At 49.0% G+C, this 19594-nt stretch overlaps 1 pseudogene; it reads left to right on the top strand.

Moving 5' to 3' along the window:
* Nucleotides 1-5188, top strand: part of LOC114898055 — a 48392-nt pseudogene extending 43204 nt beyond the window's left edge.
* Nucleotides 5189-19594: the final 14406 nt, after the last annotated feature.

A 19594-nucleotide genomic window follows, 5' to 3' on the forward strand; every position in this document is an offset into this window, starting at 1 on the left:
ACCCTGGAGAGGAGTACAAGGGCCATGCAGGTGCTTCAAATGCAGGCAGCTATCTGGTGAGTGGCTTGGCTTCTCAGAGGATGAGGCTTCTGGTGCGCCCGGTTCTGACCTGCTGACCCCAGGAGAGAAGCCAAGAGTGGGTTCCCCAATACCTGCCAGAACAGTGGGACCCATTCTCCCTGAGTGAGTCCTAGGATGGGCCGGGTCATTAGAATTCTAGGGCCCCGGTGTGCAGTTGGTCCAGGGAAGTTAGACCAGCAGTTGCAGGAGGCACGAAGTGTCCAGAGAGGCAACATTTTTTTTTTTAAATGTCATTTCTACAAATATACAGCCCTCCTTTTATTTTTTTTTTTATAATTTTATTTTTATACAGTTTGGAATACTGTGCATTTTAAATTTATTTATTTATTTATGGCTGTGTTGGGTCTTCGTTTCTGTGCGAGGGCATTCTCTAGTTGTGGCAAGTGGGGGCCCCTCTTCATCGCGGTGCGCGGGCTTCTCACTATCGCGGCCTCTCTTGTTGCGGAGCACAGGCTCCAGATGCGCAGGCTCAGTAGTTGTGGCTCACGGGCCTATAGCTGCTCTGCGGCATGTGGGATCCTCCCAGACCAGGGCTCGAACCCGTGTCCCCTGCATTGGCAGGCAGACTCTCAACACTGAGCCACCAGGGAAGCCCCAGAGAGGCAACTTTTACTCCCTGACAAGTAACTGGAGGGACTGGTAGGGGAAGGAAACCACTGGGAACCAGCTGAAGTTGCCTATTATTGAGGCAAAGGCACCCGTGCATCTTCATCCTTTGACTCAGGATAGCCAGTTCCCAACGTCCCCGGCACCCAGCTCAGCCCCACCCCACCTGCTCACACCTTAAGCGGCATCCAGAGGGGGGGTCCCTTCTGGGACACCCAGAAACAAGGAAAGGCGTGCCTGGCAGGCTCCTAGCCCCACCCTGCCACTGTCACCTCCCGACGCCCCTCTCTGCTCACGGAGGCTCAGCCATTGCCTTTAAGTGCATGGAGCCAGCTAGCCCGAGGCAGACAGAGGCCGGACGTGATTGCCTTGGCCGGTCTGCAGATCAGTCATCGGTGAGGAAGGGGGGACGACAGGTGACTCCCTCTGACAGCCTCCAGGCTCTCACATTTAAAGACATGATTGTGGCCGCTACGAAAAGCCTTAGACAGGCTTTGGGTGGCATCGAAGGGCCTGATCTGGATCATCCCAGGCTGGGGGAGAGATCTCCGTGCTCCCGGGCCTCAACAGTAGGAGTCAGAGGCCTCCCTGTGAGCGGGTCCCATCTCTCCGCATTCTCGCCTTCCCCCAACCATGGGCGGGGGTGGTGTGGCTCCAGAGAGGGGAGGGCTCCAGAGTCCAACCTCAGCCAAAACAAAGACCAATCACTGAAATATTAGACGCTGCATCCTTTTTTTTTTTTTTGATTTTCAGAATCTGAATTTTTATTTTTTTATTAATTAATTTTTATTGCAGTACAGTTGCTTTACAATGTTGTGTTAGCGTCTACTGCACAGCAAAATGAATCAGCCACACATATACATATAGCCCCTCCCTTTTGGGCTTCCCTCCCATTTAGGACATCACAGTGCATTAAGTAGAGTTCCCTGTGTTATACGGTATGTTCCCACCAGTTCTCTATTTTATACATAGCATTAATAGTGTATAGTGTCAATCCCAATCCCCCAACTCCTCCCACCTCGCGCTCCCTTCCCCCTTGGTATCCATACATTGGTTTCTATGTCTGTGTCTCTATTCAGACATTGCATCCTTAAGCACGGGACAGAGCAGAGCTGATGCTTGCCTGGGTGAAGGCTGCTGCATAAATTTAAATCTTTGGGAAAAACTTGGGAAATAAGCTTTCTTTTAAAGCAGTTCGGGGACTTCCCTGATGGTCCAGTAGTAAAGAATCCGCCTTCCAATGCAGGGGATGCGGGTTGGATCCCTGGTCGGGAAACTAAGATCCCACATGCCTCGGGGCAACGAAGAGCCCGCACCACTGCATGGAAAGATCCCGCAGGCCTCAGCGAAGACCCCACATGCCGCAACTAAGACCCAATGCAGCCAAAAAAATAAAGGAAAAAAAAATAAAGCAGTTCAGCCTCACTGTGGCCCAAGCAGTGTACTGTCAGCAGAGCCAGGCACACACTTGGCCCTGGAGGATCCCTGTTTGGGGGGTGAGGGGGAGGGTGGGGCAGGGTGTGGGTGGAGACCAGACTTGGGCAGATAATGAACAACAACGTGTGGGCAAGATCTGTGACTGAACCACACTCAGGGCGGTGTGGAGCCCGGGGGACACGCCTTTCTGCTGGAGGAGAGGTGGGGCACTGAGTCAGGGAAGACTTTTTGGAGGAGGTAATGCCTGAATCAAGTGATACGGGATGAGTAAGTGTTTGGGAGTTGGGTGGGGGTGATGAGAGCATTCTGGACAGAGGAGACAGAAAGAGCAGAGACCCTAAGGCAGGAAAAGCATTTTTTGTGTGTGTAAGTGTGTGTGTGTGTGTGTGTGTGTGTGTGTGTGTGTATGAACTGTGTGGCTGGCATAATAAACGAGGAGAGGGTGTTACATGGGATGAAGGAAGAAGGAAACAGGGCTGCATCAGGAAGACTGTATGTTCCTTGCTAAGGAGTTGTATTTTATTTCATAAAGGATGGGAGTATGAAAAGGCAGGCGAGTGAAATGCCACATGTATTGTTTGGGTCTCTTTTAGTTGCATATTACAGAAACCCAGTTCCAATCAGCTTGATCACAACAGGATGTGATCGACTTTCAGAAGTGAAATGTTTTGAGGATAGTGCTACCTTCAAGCGGAGTTGGATCCAGGTGCTCAGACAATGTGGACAAGAACCAGCCTCCCGCTGAAACCGACTAATTTATAATTAAAATAATTTATAATTAAAATTTAAAATTTTAAAATCTATAATTATAATTAAAACTTATTAGTTATTATAATGACTAATTTATAATTAAAATAATACCCAGGTTTCTGTTCTTGGTCTCCTTATTCCTCTCTGTCCTAGGCCATACCTGTTTGATCACATGTTTGCCTAATTAATAAGGAGTAGCGAAGGTCATGGGCCTTGAGCCACAGCTTTCCAATAAGCATCACCGTTTCTGTGATGTTCTGGGATACCTTCCAGGTCAAGATGACCTGTACAGATTATGTTGACACAGATGCCCCCGGGTCACAGACCACAGGTTCAAAGACACATAGACCACAGGTGATTAACCCCAGCTCCTTTGTTCTTCCCCTTTAGAAATCCCTAACTCAGAGACCAAGTTGGAGTGGATCTGAGACTTGTCTCCCATTCCCTTGCTTGGCACCCTGCAACAAAATCCTTGCTTTGTTGCAAACTCCCACCCTCAGTTTGGCTTTCTTTGCTTCGGACACACGAGTCCTTTGCACGGATTCAGTGCTTTGTCTCTGCTTTCCTTCAGGTGCGTTTCTTTCCCAGGTGGGCACTCCTTCCGTGGTGACAAAGGTGGCTGCCAGCAACCTCAGTCTCCCATTCTGCTGATTCAGTGAGCCAAGCAGAGAAGCCGCTTGCTCCAGAAGTCCTGTGGCTGCTCTCATTGGGGGAGATTGAGTCACAAGCCCATCCCTGAACCAATCACGCTGACTGATTTGCCAGGTTTGAGTCATGCGCCCGCCCCTGCACGCAGCAGGTGGGCAGCCAAGTGGACTTAGGGGAGCTGTGGGGTGGCTTCCCCAAAGTGAAATATGGTCGCTGCGATCAGAAGAGGGGGAAATGGAGCACTGGGCAGCTACGAACAACAGACGTCTAGTTTCATATTGTATGACTCCATTTATATGAAACGTCCAGAACAGGTAAATCCAGAGACAAAAGGCAGATTGGTGGTTGCCAGGGGCTGGGAGGAGGGGTAACGGGAGTGACGGTGGTTTAATGGGCAGGGGGTTTCCTTTTGATGTGATAAAAATGTTTTGGAACCAAATAGAGGTGGTGTTTGCACAGCACTGTGAATGTACTAAATGCCACTGAGTTGTTCACTTTATAGTGGTTCATTTTATGTTGTGTGAATACCACCTCAATAAAAAATTGTTTAAAAACCCCAGAAAAATGGCATACCCAAATTACGAGAAGAATTTCTTTGGAGAGACATTAGATGAAGAAAATGTGACTCTTACATTGGTTCCAGTTAATGAGGGAATTGTTGAAGACCGTCAAAGGGAACCAGGTGTTTCTTCAACTTCACAAGTCAACGTGGAGGGACCTCCCTGGTGGCCCAGTGGGTAAGACTCCGCGCTCCCAATGCAGGGGGCCCGGGTTCGATCCCTGGTCAGGGAACTAGATCCCGCACGCACGCCGCAACTAAGAAGAAGTCCGCGTGCCGCAACTAAGAAGTCTGCATGCCGCAGCTAAATGATCCCTCGGGCCACAATGAAGATCCCGTGTGCCGCAACTAAGACCCGGCACAGTCGAAATAAATAAATAAACAAAAATATAAAAAAAGAAGTCAGTGTGGAACCACTGAATACAAATGATCAAGCTCATCCTCCTGAAACAAGCGAAGGGTTCAAGGCTTGCCCCAAATCTAGTTGTAGTAAACCAGTCTATCCCTTGCCGACCATGATGCCTCCAATTAATAAAGTGAGTTGGGACACCTTATGGAACTGTACTGCTGGCCAGAAAATAGGGGTTTATCTGAGACTCCAGAAACATGCTTATCCCGAAAAGGATCAGTATATTCCTCAATCATCACAGGAGTCCAGACTGCAGTCACGTTCAAGGAAACGCGAGATGGTGACCAATAGAACAAGTGTTCGGAAAAGTAGGATGAGGGAGAGCAGGAAAGGACTACTGTGGTTGGAGTGATAACTTCAGCTCAGGAAGCCATGTTGGCAGCATGGTCAAGAATTGCTGCAAAAACGTTCAGCCTAAGGCTATGAATTCACAGCCCCTTCCCACCTCTGTTGAGTCCTTTCTGCCGCAAGCCTCAGCTGTCCAGTGGTGTGTGGTCCCTGGCAGACCGCTCTTGGCAGACACAGAAGGTTGGGTTCGCCTGCAGTTCCGTGCAGGTCAGGCCTGGGTGCCTGACACTCCCTGGGGGATGATCTCTCTCTTTATGTTACCTGTCTGCACTTTCCCATCCCCAGACCTAGAAGATAATATGTTATACCCTGAATGTGCTAAGAGGAATAAGAAAATTATGAAAAGATAAATTGCAATGGGGAAGAGGAAGAAACCTGGTTTGGACACACCAGCATCATTGCTTTTAGATGGTCCACGTTGGGAATTCCCCGGTGGTCCAGTGGTTATGACTCGGTGCTTTCACTGCACAGCCAAAAAAAAAAAAGGAAGTTAAAGAAAAAAAGGGGGGCTTCCCTGATGGCGCAGTGGTTGAGAGTCCGCCTGTCGATGCAGGGGACACGGGTTCGTGCCCTGGTCTGGGAAGATCCCACATGCCACAGAGCGGCTGGGCCCGTGAGCCGTGGCCGCTGAGCCTGCATGTCTGGAGCCTGTGCTCCGCAATGGGAGAGGCCACGACAGTGAGAGGCCCTCGTACCGCAAAAAAAAAAAAAAAAGAAAAGAAAAAAAAGAACAAAAGGAACATAGATGTCCATGTCTTAATACAAAATAAAAGGTTACCAGAGGGGAAGGGGGAGGGGTGGGTGAAATCGGCAAAGGGGCGTGATTGTATGGTAATAATGGTAACTAGACTTATTGTGGTCTATTATTTTGTAGTGTACACAAATTTCGAATTACCCTGTTGTACATCTGTAACATAATGTTATATACTAATTTTACCTCAATTAAAAAAATGTTTGTTAGAAACAAACAAACGAACCCCAAACACAGTGGATGTCTACTCTCCAGGCATCCTGGAATGCTTCCTTATTTCACAGGGCCACCTGGATGGTGCGACTCCTTTCTTTCCTTTTTCCCCTGTTCTTTCCCTTCTTAAACCTCAGGGGGTTTGGGACTTGCAGTGAATTTTAAGCCAGAGGTGATTCTGGGTGTGGCCACTGGCAGAGCCACTGCCCACCGCAGTGGCCCTGGAGACCTGGGTGGTTGGTCCAAAAGCTGAGCTCATGTCTTTTCATGAGACCTGGTACAGAGGGCTCTAGTGAGATGCCAAGGACGTCTTGTTCGCCAGCTGTACCTGTTTTCCTCCCCGCGTTGGGTGGTGGACAGGAGCTGTACTCCGTAGGGTGCGAGGCTGCAGCCCCAGTTGGCCGGGAAGACTTGGAATGCCGATTTCCATCATCGCTTGGCACTGAGGATGTACAGATGACGCCACTATGAAAGGGCTGGTCTTGGGGAAAAGCTATTGGCGCTGGAATTGTAAAGGGGAAAGAGGGTTTTGGCTCATTCTCTGGGCCTTTCCAAATCCTCCATGCTGGGGTTTGGGCAGAGCCCAGAGCTGCCTTGGGGCTCTCCCAGAATGAGCTTGCATTAGCTCCTTCAGGAATGGGAGTTTGAATCCAAACACTCCTCCTTGGGTTGCTCGGCACCAGCTGGCTGTGGTGGGATGAGGCCCTCTGGTCCCTGGCAGGCCTGGCCCTCTGGGCTCATCTGGCACAGACACGGGGAGCGGTCGCTCTGGCTGAGCTGTGCTCCCTGCTCCTGCCTTGAGCTGTGACGGGCTGATCTTAACCCCAGGGTCTGATCTCAGTGATGCTTCGGGGTTCTCAGGTCACGGTTTTGGACCCGCCTGCATCACCTGTACCTGGTCATCTGGGGTTTAGGGTCCTGTTTACAATGCAGATCCAGCTGACTGGGTCAGAACCTCTGAGAGGGATTTTACAAACTCCGTTCGGGGATTTGTTCACCAGCTGAAGTTAGAGAGTGACTGGAGGATGGGACTATGTTTTGCTCCCAAAAGCTGAGGATTTCCTACTTGCTTTACCTCCTGCCTGGACGTGCAGGGTAGGAATTCTTGCAGATGCTGGGCTCCGGCAGAAATATTACAGTGGGTCCTGGGGTCATGGGGCCTGAGTTTGAATCCTGACTCCGCTCTGTCACCTTCCAGCTGGGGGACTCCGGACCAACCACCTTGCTTCACTGGTCCCCGGTTTCCTCATCTCTAAAAAGGGGTCCCTCAGGAATTCCCTGGTGGTCCAGTGGTTAGGACTCCGTGTTCTCATTGCTGGGGGCCCGGGTTCGATCCCTCGTGGGGGAACTAATATTCCACAAGCCGCAAGGTGTAGGCAAAAAGTAAAAAAATAAAAAAAATAAAAAGGGGGCTCTCAAAATTCATGTCCATCCAGGCCCTCCGAATATGACCTTATTTGGAACCAGGGTCCTTGCCTATGTCATTAGTTAAGGACCCCCCAGATGACATCAGCCTGGATTTAGGGTGGACCCTAAGTCTGATGACTGGTGTCCTTGTAAGAAAAGGAGAGGAGGGGACTTCCTTGGTGGTGCAGTGGTTAAGAATCCGCCTGCCAATGCAGGGGACACGGGTTTGAGCCCTGGTCTGGGAAGATCCCACAGGCCATGGAGCAACTAAGCCCGTGTGCCACAACTACTGAGCCTGTGTGCCGCAACTACTGAAGCCCGTTCACCCTATAGCGCATGCTCTGCAACAAGAGAAGCCACCGCCGTGAGAAGGCCGCACACCGCAACGAAGAGTAGCCCCCGCTGGCCGCAACTAGAGAAAGCCCGTGCGCAGCAACGAAGACCCAACGCAGCCCAAAAATATAATTAATTAATTAATTAATTAAAAAAAAGAAAGAAAGAAAAGGAGAGGAGGACACACGGAGATACACAGAGTGGAAAAGGCCATGTGAAGACAAGGCAGAGAGGGGAGTGATGTGGCCATAACCCAGGAAGGCCTGGAGCCCCCAGAGCTGAAGGAAGCCAGAGAGGATTCTCCCCAGCAGCCTTCAGAGGGAGCATGGGCTGCCAACACTTGGATTTCCAGCCTCCGGCCTCCTGAACTGTGAGAGAAAGAATTTCTGTTGTTTTAAACCACCCTGTTTATGGTCATTTGTAGTGGGCACCCTAGGAAACAAAAACACTGCCTCAAAGGACAGTCGACACCTAGAGCATCTGACACACAGCATACAGAAAGGGCTCAATCACTGTGTAGACGGAACAGCAGAGAGCTCAATAAATTTTCAGGGAGCAGCCCGTGGCTCTGGAGAGGACCAACCAGTCAAAAGGAGCATGCCCAGTGTGTCCGGGCCCGGCCCTGCCGGTGCACTGCCTCACTCCACTCCCTCCTGGCTTCCAGAGGCTGGAGCCTGGGCAGGGAGCCGCGAGGGGACAGCACCAAGGAGAGGGCCGGGAAGGGCAGCCCTGGCCCAGGGCGAGGAATGCCCGCCCCTCGAATCATGGCATGCGCGCCAGTGGCTGCCTGCTGACATATCACACCCCAGGGGCAAGACAGTGGTGACCTAATGCTGGTGTCAAACACTCAGGGCCCCTCCCAGCACCGCCCTCATGCTTCAACGTTGCCCAGAGGGAGCTGTCCGCACCCCACCCCTGCCCAAGCTTGTGTGCTCTTCCCTCCCTTGCACACACAGCAGGACAAGCAGACTGCCTGAGCCAGGACTTCAGTGGAGGTTTATTATTTGGATGCTTCGGAATGGGCGAGGCGAACAGTTTCCACTTCCCCGAGGGCAGCCGCATCGTAAATCCTGGAATACGCACTGCACGTCTGCCACAGCTGCCCAGGGAGCGTGTGATGGGATGAGCTTCGCAGGGACTGTTCCCGGGGCTGGAGTCCCACTCTCTCTCTCACCTCCGTCTATAAAAATAATGGCCTACAGATGGGGAAACTGAGGCCCAGAGCTGCTAAGGACCTGTTATACACCTCCAAGTCAAAGAGCTTCTTGGCAACAGAGCCGGGATTGGAATGGAGAATTTATCTTGGGCGAAGTTCTGTTCTACTTCCTGGACCAGGGTTGTCATCTTCTCGGCCACTTCTGCAAATCTCAGCTCACCTGCTCCTGGGTCCTGGAGGTGTCCCCCACCCCCACCCCGCCCCCGAGTCAGGGCATGGTGGCTTCTGGGCTCTAGAAACAACTCTTATTTTCTTGGCCCTCACCTTCTGAAAGTGAGTATATCTTACCTTCAGCAGTGATTTTAGCTCCATGAATTTCCTCTGTGCCCACCCCACCTTCAGAGAGAAAGTTTTCCCAAGGCTCTGGATTGGGGTTCTCGGCCTCTGTATCACCACACGACCATGAGCAAGGATTTTAGGACAGTCTGTCGAGACCGGGCATCTAGTATGGTGAAGGGTCCCTGAGTATCCGGGACACACATGGCGCCTAACCTGTGCTCCGTTCCCCAGGAGAGAGCTCCATGCTTCTCTGCTGGTGAGCCAAGTCCAAGTCCTCGCAAGGGCTTTGACAGGCATCTGGAACACCGGGCAGGGCCACTTAGAGCTCCCCAAGGCTTCTGCTTGTTTATTTTACCATCATAACCTGAAGCCAATATTTAAGCATTACCAAGGCAACAGCCGAAATCGCCCAGCCCTTGGCCCCCGGCCAGCCCCACATGGAGGGGACAAGGGCAGGAGGGGAGAAAGGAAAATGAGTCAACCGTCCCCCCACCCCCCCGACCACCTGGGAAAACAGTGACCCAAAAAACAGATCCCAGCTTCTCTTACAGGGTAACTGTTCTTTTCGGGGGGCCTACGGCTCGGCGCTTTTCACATAACAGGAAGAGAATCGAGCAAGGCTCTACCCCGATATTTTATTTTGTTTTCGCCATTATGGTTGGAAACGAGAGGCTCTTCCAATGTTTTATTGAAGCATAATGTACATGAGGAAAGTGGACAAGTTATAAAGGTGCAATTTTTTTTCTGCAAAGTGAACTCTCCCTTTCACCAGCACCTCAACAAGAGCAGCCCCCACAAAGGTCCCCTGTCCCCTCGTCACTATACCCCCAGGGTGACCATGATCCTAGCGGCTCACAGTTTTGCCTGGTTTTGAACTTCACATAGAGGGACGCGTACGCTATGTTCCATCTTGGGTTGAAGCCAACAGCATGTTTAGGTTCTAGGAGGTTCCCGTGGCCCTTCTCACCACCATTCCGGGGAAGAGAGAACGCAGAGGAGGAGAAGACACCTTCCCTGTCCCACAGGCCATGTGGGTGTCAGGACAGGGATGGAGAGCATGTAGAGAATGGGGCGGGGGTGGTCTGATATTCGAAAGAAGCCACAGCATCCGTTTCCCTTGTGCTGTGGATCTCGAGTCTCCACCTGACGTGCATGATGGGAGAAAGGAGGGGGCCGCGGGGTCACAACAAAGCCTGCCCAGTGGGTCTCCAGAGCCCCATTCCCAGAAGTCCTCGTGTCTCGTGGCAGGACGCTGGGGGCACCCACATCCTCTTTACTGTCCAGTGAACCTCTCCACTGCAGGCCTGGCTCTGATCGCCCTCGTTCTTATGCCTGGTCGGGGCAGGGCAGGGATTACCCTAACCTGTGTGTCTTGGTGGGGTTGGCAGTCCTGGGCTCAGTACCCCTGTGTAGCCCCTGCTGCCACGTGGATTTCACTCTCTGTCCCAGGATCGAGGAGGGGGTTCTTTTTTTCTGTCTCTCTCTCTCTTTCTTATTCGGGGGTGTCAGCTTGCGGGATTTTAGTTCCCCGACCAGGGATTGAACCCGGACCCCCTGCAGTGGAAGTGCGGAAGCCTAACCACCAGACCGCCAGGGAAGTCCTGAGGAGGGGTTTTTTTTCTTGGTGCTTCACATCCCTTGGGCCAGTGAGTATCTGCAGAGAAGGACCAGTTTTCAACATTTCCAGGCCATCACAGACTGCTGTCTCTGTGAAATACAATAGCCATGACACAGGTGAGAAAAAGAAATGGGAGAAATAAAAGCCATCCAAAGTACAAGCTCCCACTTCTTTTCTTATCATTAGACTCAATGGTCACAAAATTGCATTTCACAAGATCTAATAGGACAAACCTAACGAGGGGCAAAAGGCATATAGAAATCTCTGAGTGCTGACTCTCGATTTCTATCCTTATTCTGTGGGTTGTGGGCATGCTGTTCGCTGACCAACGCAGGTCTGTGGGCCACACTTGGAGCAGCCTTGCCTTAGACCGCCCTCTGCCCTGCCCTGGGCTGACCTGGAGTGGTCCCTCCTGTTTGCGTCTGCCTGGGGCCCCCTTCCCAGCTCCTTGCAGGTCCCGTCCTCTTCCTATTCCCGTGTATGTTGCTTTTGCGGAAGTAAAAGAGAGAAGCCTCTGCCCACCTTGTATGAGACCCTGAGCGCAGAAGCCTTGCTCTTTTCAGTTTCTTACAGATCCTTAGGAATCGCACCTTGCTTCGTTTGGCACCTCGTGGCTTCTCTGCCTTAGATGTGGGACACGTTTCCTCTGGGGCTGGGTTGGAATACTGCACTGCTGACATGAAGACGGTGCCGCACCCCGATTTTCCTGTGCTCACCCCTCCCCCAACCCACTGTATCCTGGCAGCCCGATGTCACCCTCCGGGAGATGCTGAGGGCGTGGGAAGGGGGTTCCTGGAGGGGGTACGGGGCATCTCTGCCCCCTCCTTGCTTAAGAGTCTCCGTCCTGGGGTTCAATCCTGAGCCCGCACGTCCTGGGCTTTTCCTTGAGGGAGGGCTCTCGGCGTCCAAGTGGGCTGGCGGCTTTATCCCGGCTGAGGTCACCACCAGGGACGTAACTACGCCCTCCGCCCACTCCGTCCTCGGTATTCCCGCAGGAGATCCGTGGGCTCGGCTCCTTTCGCTCAGGGGCGTCTCCGAGGGTGCTCATCGTCCGTCACCGTTGCGGAGGGACAGCTTCCCTGTGACCAGCCACGGTGTGACCGGCCCCGCCAGAGGGCAGCCCACGTGACCTCTGTGGCTCTAAGAGCCCCCAGCCCCATCTGACCAGAGTGTCATGGGTACGTGTGGGATGGTGAGGAGGGAGGAGTGCGTTTTCTACCTGCGATTGGTTTTATTGGGGCTTCTTTTGGGACAGATGGGCTCAGTGAGGACCCAGTAAGCCCAGCCAGAGACACATGCAGAACCAGTGGCATTGGGATTTACGAGCTGTCACCGGTCCTGCTGTGTACAAGCCTTCCTGCCTTTCCCTTTCCTCTCCTCATTTTTCTGCTTTTTTTTTTCTTTTAAACCCTGGCTGCATATTTTCTCTAAACCAAACCATCTGTTTACTAGCTTTTCTAAGCAGTAATAAAGACAGCAGAGACCCGAGAGCCCCTTGGGTCCAGGAACCTTCTCTGGCTGTCCCCAGGTGGCCCAAGGAAGGAGTTAAGTGCCCCAGAGTGGGGCCTGGAGGTCGCGTGTCCGGCAGGGTTCTTTCCTTTCTACCTGAAGTTGCCTGTGCAAAGCAGTGTCTCCTTGGAAAGGGGCCTGTGTCTGCCTCTCCACTGCTACCTTTTGCAGTTGATCACAGGACGGTGGGGGTCACCTGCCCGCGGCAAGCTGCCTGCTGGACGCGGACGGAGCTGGAGCAGAGGCGCTGGGCAGTGAGGCTGCTGGGCCATCCGGGCTTCCCGGGCGCCAAGTTCTCTCCGAGGGAATGTACTGAGTTACCAGGATGGGTGAGCCCAGGAAAACATTTCGACAACAATGCCGAGCACCTAGGTGACAGAGGAAAAAAAAAGACGAGTCTGTTTGGGAACAGATTTCGGCCCTCACATCCAAGGCATTAGTAATTCAAGCAGCCGTGAGTGTCATATTTACTTGGGAAAGTATGAAAAGTCAAATAACAGTGTTCTCTTTACAGCTTCCATCATTGGCTTGCTGGGTTCCCAGTGCAGTCAGCCACGTAGTCATAAACGGGGGTGCGCTCTGCCATCTGGCAGCAAGGGTGAGCGTGCTGCTGGCAGCTGGGACCCAGGCCCCTCAGTGCCAGGTGGTCTCCACCACCAGGCCTGGTGTCAGCCGCGCGGCCCCTGGAAGCCCAGAACGTCCCCCCCAGGCACTGTTGTCAGGAGCACCACCGCACACCGCTTGGACTAGGAAGCAGCCGGGGATGGCGGTGCTGACAGCACCATGTCTGGCCCAGCAAGCTGGCCGGAGGAAAGATGAAATCTTAGGTCAAAAAACCTCCACTTTTTTGTGTTATGTCATGTCATCATTATTATTTTTTTGGCCGTACGGCACGGCTTTTGGGATCTTAGTTCCCCGACCAGGGATCGAACCTGGGCAGTGAAAGCACTGGGTCCTAACCACTGGACCGCCAGGGAATTCCCTTGTGATATGTTTTTTGTTGGGAGAGAAGGATGGAAAGTGAGAGGGAGGGTGACCAACCATCCCGGTTTATCTGGGACTGAGAGGGTTCCAGCCTACAGGACTTTATGTTCTAAAACTGGGATAAGCTGGTCACCTTGGTGGAGGAGATGTTCACAGCAGGAAAAGGCGCAGGCTTCAATGTCAGCATTCATGGTTTGCCCCTAACTCACTATTTGCGAAATGGGGTAAACTCCCCGGGGTTTATCTATAAAAAGGAGAGACTGACTATTAGGGGAGGAACAAACTCAACTCTTTACAGGCAGGGTAGATAACCTGACAGGGAAGGGGGCAGGTCTGGGGACACAGGTGGCCTGTGGGATGGTGAGACCAAGGAGACCTGGAAAAGAGGCTCCTCCCCTCAGCCAGCCCATCACCTTCAGGCAAAATGCGGGCCCTGGGCTGCCAGACATCTGATTTTTTTAAAGAATTTTTTGTGAAAATTCCCAAATTCTGAAATGTTGGCTCACAAATTAAGGACATCCTGTATAGGCCACACAAACACCTCCGGTTGCCAAGTTGGCCTCTGGGCAACCAGTTTGCAACCTCTTCACTACACAATTTCTAAGTTTCCCGTCAGTTCTAAAGTTCAATGAATTTATTTAACCAGCCAGCCGTCCCCTCAGTTAACCGGAAACGAATCACATCGTTTACTTTGAGTGAGATATATAAGCAGATATATGTGTTACAAAAGCTGATTCCAGGGGGTTCATTCTAAAAAGCATCTTCTCCAAAGGAGGCATTATGCTTCCAGAAAAATCTCAAGGGAAAGTATTGCAAGCAGCAGTAGTAGCTATTGGATTGGGCTCTAAAGGAAAGGGTGGAGAAATTCCACCAGTTAGCGTTAAAGTTGGAGATAAAGTTCTACTAGAATGTGGAAGCACCAAAGTAGTTCTAGATGACAAGGATTACTTCTTATTTAGAGATGGTGACATTCTTGGAAAATATGTAGACTGAAATACTTCACTATTGAAGTGGCATCACGTGAAGGTGCCCATTCCACTGAAGTTCTGAAATCTTTTCATCGTGTAAATAATTTCCATGTTTCTTATAATAAACTAATGATTTTTTTTTTTTTAGAGAGGTTTCTGCAAACTTTCCGGGTTGGTCTACCTCTCCGTTGATTTAGGTGCTGTGGATCAATACTGTTAAGATGTCTGTTATAACCTAGATGAACCTGGGAAACAATCTGCTCAGTGAAAGAAGCCTGACACAAAAGGTCACATGTTGTATGATTCCATTGATATGAAATATCCAGAAGAAGCAAATTCATAGAGACAGAAAGTTGATTAGTGGTTGCCTGGGGGGAAGGAGCGATGGGAATTAACTGCTAATGGGTACAGGGTTTCCTTTTGGGGTGATGAAAATGTGCCGGAATTTGATAGTGGTGATGGTTACACAATGTCGTGAGCGTACTAAAAACCACCCAACGTACACTTTAAAATGGTGAACTTTATGGTATGTAAATTATATCTTAATTTAAAATATACTGTCAAGTCTTTAATTCTCAGATTGGTCTGTAGATTGTATGCAATCTCAGTCAAAGTTCCAGCAGGCTTTTTTGGGGTAGAAATTGACAAACTGATTCTAGAATTCAAATGGAAGTGCAGTGGACTTAGAATAGCCAAAACAACTTTGAAAATGAAGGGCAAAGGAGGAGGTCTCACGCCCCCTGATTTTAAGCCTTGTAAAGCTACAGTAATCAAGACAGTGTGGTATTAGCATAAAGACAAATAGATCAGTGAAGCAGAATAGAGAGCCCAGAAATAGACCCAAACAAACATGGACAACAGATTTTCAACAAAGGTTCAAAGGCAATTCAATGGAAAGAGGAGAGTCGTTTTAACAAATGCTCTGGAACAACTGGATATCCATATGCCAAAAAAAAAAAAAAAAAAAAAAAGAAAAGAAGAACCTTGATCCATGCCTTGCATCATTTAAAAATATTAACCCCAAACAGACTTAAATGTAAAACTTAAAACTATAAACTGCTAGAAGAAAACACAGGAGAAAACCCTGTAATCTTGGGTTAGGCAAAGATTTCTTAGATATGGCACCAAAAGCACAATCCATAAAATAACAAATTAAAAAATTGAGCTTATCCAAATTTAAAAGTTCTATTTTTTTGAAAGACACTGTTAGAGACTGAAGACAAGCCACAGACTGGTCGAAAATATTTACAAATCATATGTCTGATAAAATATATAAAGAACTTTCAAAAGTTAAGAAAAGAACCCATTAAAAAATGGGTGAAATATTTGAACAAATAAATAATGCTTATTTTGTTTAATAAGCTTGTATTTTTGGATGGTCAATAAGCCTATGAGAAAATGCTAAAATCATTACTCATTAGGGAACTGCAAATTAAAACCACTGAGATAACGGCTACACACCTATTAGAATGGCTAAAATTAAAAAGACTGACCATGCCAAGTGATGGAGATGTGGAGCCACTGGAAGTCTCATATATTTCTGGTGGGAATGAAAAATAGTACAACCACGTTGGAAGATAGTTTGGCAGTTTTAAAAAGAGTTAAACACACACCAGCCTTGGGCTTCCCTGGTGGCGCAGTGGTTGAGAGTCCGCCTGCCGATGCAGGGGACGCAGGTTCGTGTCTCGGTCCGGGAGGATCCCGCATGCCGCGGAGCGGCTGGGCCCGTGAGCCATGGCCGCTGAGCCTGCGTGTCTGGAGCCTGTGTTCCGTAACAGGAGAGACCACAGTGGTGAGAGGCCCGCGTACCGCAAGAAAGAAAAAAAACAAAAAAAACATACACCAGCCTTATGAGCCAGCCATTCAACTCCTAAGAATTTATCCAAAGGAAAAGGAAATATATGTCCATACAAAAACAAATGTTCATAGCAGCATCATTTATAATAATCAAAAACTGGAAACAACCTGAGCCTCCATCAACAGGTGAGTGGATAAATTAATTGTATATCCATACAATGAAATATTGCTCAACAATAAAAAAAAATGAACTAGTGATATATGCAAAAACATAGATGAATTTCAAAATAATTATGCCTCATGAAAAAAGAAAAAAACCCACACATACTTATATTAATTTGTTAGGGCTGCCATAACAAAGTACCACAGATTGTGTGGCTTAAACAACAGAAATTTATTTTCTCACATTTCTGGAGGCTAGAAGTCTGAGATCATAGCATTGGCAGGTCTGGTTTCTTCCCAGGCTTCTCTCCTTGGCTTATAGATGGATCTCCTTCTGGTGTCCTCACATGGTCATCCCTGTGTGTGTGTTTGTATTCTGATCTCCTCTTCTTATAAGGACACCAGTCATATTGGATTAGGGCCCTCTAATGACCTCATTTTAACTTAATTACCTCTTAAAGACACTATTTCCCAGTTTTATATTTTACATTTGTTCAATTTTTATGTTTTAATATATTTTTTTAACGGCCGCACCATGTGGCATGCGGGGTCCTAGTTCCCCAGCCAGGGATGAATCTGCAACCCCTGTAGTGGAAGCGTGGAATCTTAACCACTGGACCGCCAGGGAAATCCCCCTGAGGTCATGGGGGTCAGGAGTTCACCATATGAATTTGGGAAGGGGGGTACAATTCATTCCACAAAATACTGTATGATTGTTTTTATGTAAAAGTCTAGAAAACACAAGCCAATCTATAGTGACAGATCAGTGGCTGCCTGGGGATGGGGGAGCAGAAGCGGTAGGAGGAAGAACTAACAAGGGGCCTGAGGAAACGTTTTGGCGTGATGGATATGTTCATTAGCTTTATTGTGGAGGTGTTTCCATGAATGTATACGTATGTCAAAGGTTTTCAAATTGTACACTTCAACTATGTGCTGTGTATTGTGTGTCAGTTATATCTTAATCAAGCTATTTAAAAAAAAAATCAATTTCAGGGGTTTAATTTTCAAAGGCAGTCTCCTCCAAGTGTCCTGGGCTTGGTTTACTTCCAGCTCTGTCCTGTCCACGGCTGTCTACCACAACCCTGATGGTTGAGAGGGTCTCGCCCTGCAGCTCACCCCCTCTCAAGCCATGCTCCACGTCACATGCTTTCCTGCAGCCCACGCTGGCCTTTCCGTCCCTCACACAGACCAAGCACCTTCCTCCCCCAGAGAGGATGCTGCCTCCAAAGCCCACATGTTCACCTCTTCCTCCTGCTCCAGGTCTCAGCGTCAACCTCTGCTTTTGCAATCCCACTCCTGGGCATATATCCGGAGAAAGCCATAATTTGAAACGATACTTGCACCCCCAGTTCACTGCAGCACTATTTACAACAGCCAGGACATGGAAGCAACCTAAGTGTCCACTGACAGAGAAATGGATAAAGAAGATGTGGTACATACATACAATGGAATATTACTCGGTCATAAAAAAGAACGAAATAATGCCATCTGCAGCGACATGGACGGACCTAGAGATTGTCATGCTGAGGGAAGTAAGTCAGACAGACGAAGACAGATATCACATGATATCGCTTATATGTGGAATCTAAAAAAATGGTACAAATGAACCTGTTTACAAAACACAAATAGACCCACAGACGTAAAAAACAAACTTATGGTTACCAGGGGGGACTGGGTGGGGATAAATTGGGAGATTGGGATTGACATATACACACTACTATATATAAAATAGATAACTGATAAGGACCTACTGTATAGCACAGGGAACCCTACTCAATACTCTGTAATGACCTATATGGGAATAGAATCTAAAAAAGAGTGGATATATGTTGTATAAATGATTCACTTTGCTGTACAGAAGAAACTAACACAACATTGTAAATCAACTATACTCCAAAAAAATTAATTTAAAATATATAATAATCTCTAGGTCAAACAAACAAATAAACCTCTGTTCTTGGCAGAATTATAAAAATGCCCTTCCCCATTCTATGTCCTAAACCCTGGAAGCTGTGAATATGAGGAGACATCACATCGCTCCTGCTGTTGTGCGATGTTCTATGACACAGCTGACCTTAAGGTGGGAAGACACGAGACCTTAAAAGCAGAGTGCTTTCTCCAGCTGGTGACAGAAGAAGTCGAGGGCTGCAAGGTACGAGGAAGACTGGATACTACTGTTGCTTTGAAGATAGAGGGGTCACGTGAGAAGGAATGTGGGTGCCACAGAGCTGCTGAGAGTAACCAACCCTTTGCTGACACCAGCCAGAAGATAGTACCTCAGTCCTTGCTTTTGTTTTGTTTTGGCCGAGCCACGGGGCTCGCGGGATCTTAGTTACCAGACCACGGATTGAACCCGTGGTGCCTGCAGTGGAAGTGCAGAGTCCTAACTATTTGACCACCAGGGAATTCCTATCTCAGTCCTTGCTATAGACTAAATGTTTGTGTTCCCCCAAATTCAGATGTTGAAACCTAGTCCCCAGTGTGGTGGTGTTTGGAGGTGGGGCCTTAGGGAGGTGATTAGGTCAGGAGGGTGGAGCCCTCAGGGATGGGATTAGTGCCCTTATAAAAGAGACCCCCGAGAGCTCCCTGACCCACTTCTGCCATGTGAGGACACAGCCAGAAGAGAGCTGTTTACGAACAAGGAAGTGGCCTCTCACAAGACCCTGAATCTGCTGGCACCTTGATCTTGGACTTCCCAGTTTCCAGAACAGTGGGAAGTAGATGTTTGTTGTGTAAGCCGCCCAGTCTATGGTATTCTGTTACAGCAGCTCCAACAGAATAAGACAGAGTCCTATGGCTGCAAGAAACTGGATTCTGTGAACAACTGGAATGCGCTTGGAAGTGGATTCTTTCTGAGAGCTTTCAGGGAAGACCCCAGCCCAGGCAACACCTTGATTTTGGCCGTGTGAGACCCTAAGCATAGAACCCAGGTGAGCCCAACCAGACTTCTGACCTACAGAACTGAGAGCGAATAAATGGGTATTGTTCTAAACTGTTGAATTTGCAGTAACTTGTTATGGCAGCAAAACTAATCTACCTCCTCAGAGGGAATTCCCTGACCATCCTGTCTGAAGCAGCCCACCCCTACCCCCGGCCATCCAACACCTTTGTAATTTTCTCTCATTCCTCTGTTACCTTCAAAGAAATAATTTTGTCTGCTTTGTCTGACTCTCTTTGCCACACTACAACTTAGCCCAGGAAGGGAAAGACACTGTCTATTTTGTTCGCCTGTGGATCTGGAGCACCCAGCCCCCAGGCCTGACCTGCAACTGGCCCTTAATTAGTGCTAGTGAGGGGCGGAGGGAGGGATAAATGAGGAGTTTGGGATTAACAGCTACACACTACTATATATAAAATAGATAAGCAACAAGGACCTACTGTACAGCACAGGGAACTATATTCAATATCTTGTAATAACTTATAGCAGAAAAGAATCTGAAAAAGAATACATATATATACATGTAACTGAATCACTCTGCTGTACACCTGAAGCTAACACAACATTGTAAATCAACTCGA

The sequence above is a fragment of the Monodon monoceros genome, unplaced genomic scaffold (genome assembly GCF_005190385.1).
Source record: "Monodon monoceros isolate NGI ecotype Baffin Bay Population unplaced genomic scaffold, NGI_Narwhal_1 Super_Scaffold_18, whole genome shotgun sequence".
NCBI lineage: Eukaryota > Metazoa > Chordata > Mammalia > Artiodactyla > Monodontidae > Monodon > Monodon monoceros.